The sequence below is a fragment of the Equus quagga genome, chromosome 13 (assembly GCF_021613505.1).
Source record: "Equus quagga isolate Etosha38 chromosome 13, UCLA_HA_Equagga_1.0, whole genome shotgun sequence".
In the NCBI taxonomy this organism is placed as follows: Eukaryota; Metazoa; Chordata; class Mammalia; order Perissodactyla; family Equidae; genus Equus; species Equus quagga.
Window position 1 is genome coordinate 58349058 of NC_060279.1, and position 3598 is coordinate 58352655.

The 3598-nt window shown below is 38.8% G+C and overlaps 1 pseudogene; it reads right to left on the reverse strand.

Annotated features, from left to right (window-relative positions):
* Window positions 1-852: 852 nt before the first annotated feature.
* LOC124251599 (uncharacterized) lies at window positions 853-949 on the reverse strand (annotated as a pseudogene).
* Window positions 950-3598: the final 2649 nt, after the last annotated feature.

Genomic DNA, 3598 nt, shown 5'->3' on the forward strand with positions numbered 1-3598 from the left:
GCACCAAATACTCCATGTAGAAAGTCACAAGGTACCTCTGTTCTGTGAATTTTTTTAAGAAGGATTTAATTAAAGACAGCTTTTTATTTACTGAGCACCAGCTATAAGCAAAAAATATAGGTAATTAATAAGCCCCCCAAAATATGGTATCTGAACTCACAAATCTTAGAAAATAGACCATAAGATATATCTTAATACTAATCAAATAATAGGATGACCCACTTTTCCTGTTTGCCTGAGACTGATCCAGTTTTAAATTGAAAGTTCACATTCCTGGAACTCTTTCAGTTCCAGGTAAACTGGGGCATTTGGTCACCCTATTGAATAATCATAAGACAAATACAAAATGGCAGCTGTGAAAATTGCTAAAAGTAAAGAAGGATGGAGTTATGGATGGATCTTGTTGATGTGGAGAGGACCTGGTCAGAGCTCTGAAGTATGCTCTCTATGGAAAGAGACCATGAGCTAACATGTGAAGAAAGAGAAGGAGTTAACCAATTATAGATCAGAGAGAGAAGTACTCTAAACACTGAAAATGGCGTGCAAAATGGATCACGGCAGAAGAGAGCCTGGTGAGCATGAGAGGTCAATAAAGACCAGTGTGGCTGGGCCCAAGGAGAAAGGAGGTCATGATGAGAGGAAGGATTAGATGAGTCAGGTGGATCTAGAGCCAGGTCAGCGAACATTTTCTACAAGGCATCATATGGTAGACAGAATTCTGAGATGGACCCTGAGATTCCCAGATACTTGTACACACACTTTTCCCCAAATATTCAAACACTAAACTAAGTACTGCTGGGAAGGAATTCTGCAGATGTAATTAAGACCCCAAATCGGTTGACCTTAACATAGAGAGATTACCCTCTTGAGCCTGATCTAATAACACAAACCTTTAAACTGATAAGAACAGATACTACACTTGATCTTAGCCAAAAGGCAGAGAGGCAATAACTCAAACCTTTAAATCTGTGTCTAGAGGTCAGAAAGAGAGGATTTCAGAAATTTCTAGCAGGAGATTTAACTCACAAGATGTTTTCCATTGCTGACTTGAAGATGGATAGGATCCTATCCAAGAAATGTGGGCAGTCTCTAGGAACGGAGCAGCCACTGGTTGACAGTCATTAAGAAAATAAAATTCTTACAGTTGCAGGAAAATGAATTCTTCAAACACAAATTAATTGTAAAAAGACCCTAGTCCTGGCCAATATTTTGATTTCAGTCATGTGAGACTGTGAACAGAGAATACAGTGACATCGTGCCAGACTCCTGACTCAGAGAAACTGAGAGAAAATACATTTTTGTTTATTTAAGATGATAATTTTGTGGTAGTTGGTTATGCAGAAATAAAAACTAATGCAGACAAGATGGTAAATTTTTTCATCTGTGCAGGCCTTACAGTCTTGTAACTACTCAACTCTGTCACTGTAGTGCAAAATCAGCCATAGATAATACATAAATAAGCATGTATGGCTATATTCCAATAAAACTTTATTTACAAATAATGTTGTAAGTTTATTTAGCTCATGAGCCATAGTTTTCAGACTCCTAATCAAGAAGGTTGTAGATATTGTTAAAGAGTTTTTGCTTTAACACAACAAAAATGAGAAACCATTAGATGGCTTTGGCACAGAGATAAATGTTTGGATTTACATTTTGAAGATAAAGCTGGGGACGGCCTCATGGCATAGTGGTTAAGTTTGCATGTTCCACTTCTCTGCGGCCCAGGGTTCGCCAGTTCGGATCCTGGGTGCGGACATGGCACCGCTTGGCAAGCCATGCTGTGGTAGGCGCCCCGCATGTAAAGTCGAGCAAGATGGGCACGGATGTTAGCTCAGGGCCAGGCTTCCTCAGCAAAAAAGAGGAGGAGTGGTAGTAGTTAGCTCAGGGCTAATCTTCCTCAAAAAAAAAAAAAAAAAAGAAGATAAAGCTGCCTAAGGTTTTGATAACAGGTAAGGAGAATGGAGTAAACCAGAGTGAAAACTGTAGAATAATTTGTTGATTATTGCACTTCAGAGCTCGTGATAGGAGGATGATGGTTAGCAGGGCGACAGAGATGGAAAGAAGTCAATCAGAGCATGTTTGTGTATGTGTGTGGGTGTGCATGTGTATATGTGTTCAGGTACATGCATAAACCTTCCAGCAAGATAGATGTACATTTTTGGACATTCTTGCTTTGTGTGAATAAACAGATTTTGCAACATGTGTAAGATAACTCTAAGGAAAGTGGCTGAGCTTTATCTCTAAGAATGGCATTGGAGTAATTAAACAGTTATTTCCCGTACATAGTGGATTTATATGAGTTATAGGGAAGACAATAGCTCTCCTGACTGAGTGATTTAATGTCCTCTTCCTAACAACTTGCAAAACATTATGAGATGGTCAGAATGATATCGCTGGAGGCATTTTGAAACCGTCTGAAAATTGACCACTGCTAGGCAATAGATTTCTTTTTGCCTTGCCTCTTCTCAGATAATGCTGTTTGAAATACTATTTTTGAAAGCTTTTTTATTGGAATGCTTTCTTATGCACTGAATGGTCTCTTATACAACAAAGCATCCAGCTCAACAACAGACACATAGTAGGCATTAAGTACAGTTGTCCCTGCTGATCCATGGAAGATATGTTCCAAGACCCCCAGTGGATGCCTGAAACCATGGATGGTACCAAATCCTATATATGCTATGTATTTTCTTATACGTACATACTTATGATAAAGTTTAATCTATAAATCAGGTGTAGTAAGAGATTAACAACAATAACTAATAATAAAATAGCACAATTATAACAATATATTGTAAGAAAAGTTACTGTAGATCTTAGCAACCTCAGTATACGATTTTTTTCTTATTAAGAACTTTTACCTTGTACTTAAAGGAAGCACTTTATGGCTTTTCTTTGGCATATCTGAATTGCCAGCATCACTACTCTTGTGCTTAGGGCCGTTATTAAGTAAAATAAAGGTTACTTGGACACAAGCATGCAATACTTGACATTCGATCTGATAACCCAGATGGCAACTAAGTGAGTAAGGGGTGGGTAGCATATTATATGTTGGACAAATGGACGGCTCATGTCCCAGGCGGGACAGAGCAGGATGGCTCGAGATTTCCTCACGCTACTCAGAAAGGCACACAGTTTAAAACTTACTAATAATTTACTTCTGGAATTTTCTGTTTAATGTTTTCAGACCACTGTTGACCATGGGCAACTGAAACTGCAGAAAGTGAAACCTTGAATAAGGGGGGACTACTGTAAATGTTGTTGGACTCAATCTAACTTGGCTGAAATAAAGACATTTTTATATTAAGTCTGAGTTTAAAATACTAAAGAGAAGTCCAGAATTATGGTGAATACTAAGTAATTTAGTGCCCAAAATTATTTTTCTTAAAAAGAAAATTCAGGGGGCCTGCCCTATGGTTAAGTTTGCGCACTCAGCTGCAGTGGCCCAGGGTTTGGTGGGTTCAGATCCTGGGCGGGGACATGCCACTCCTCATCAAGCCATGCTGAGGCAGGGTCCCACATGCCACAACTAGAAGAACCCACAACTAAAAGTATACAACTATCTACCAGGTGGCTTTCGGGATAAAATGAAAATAAA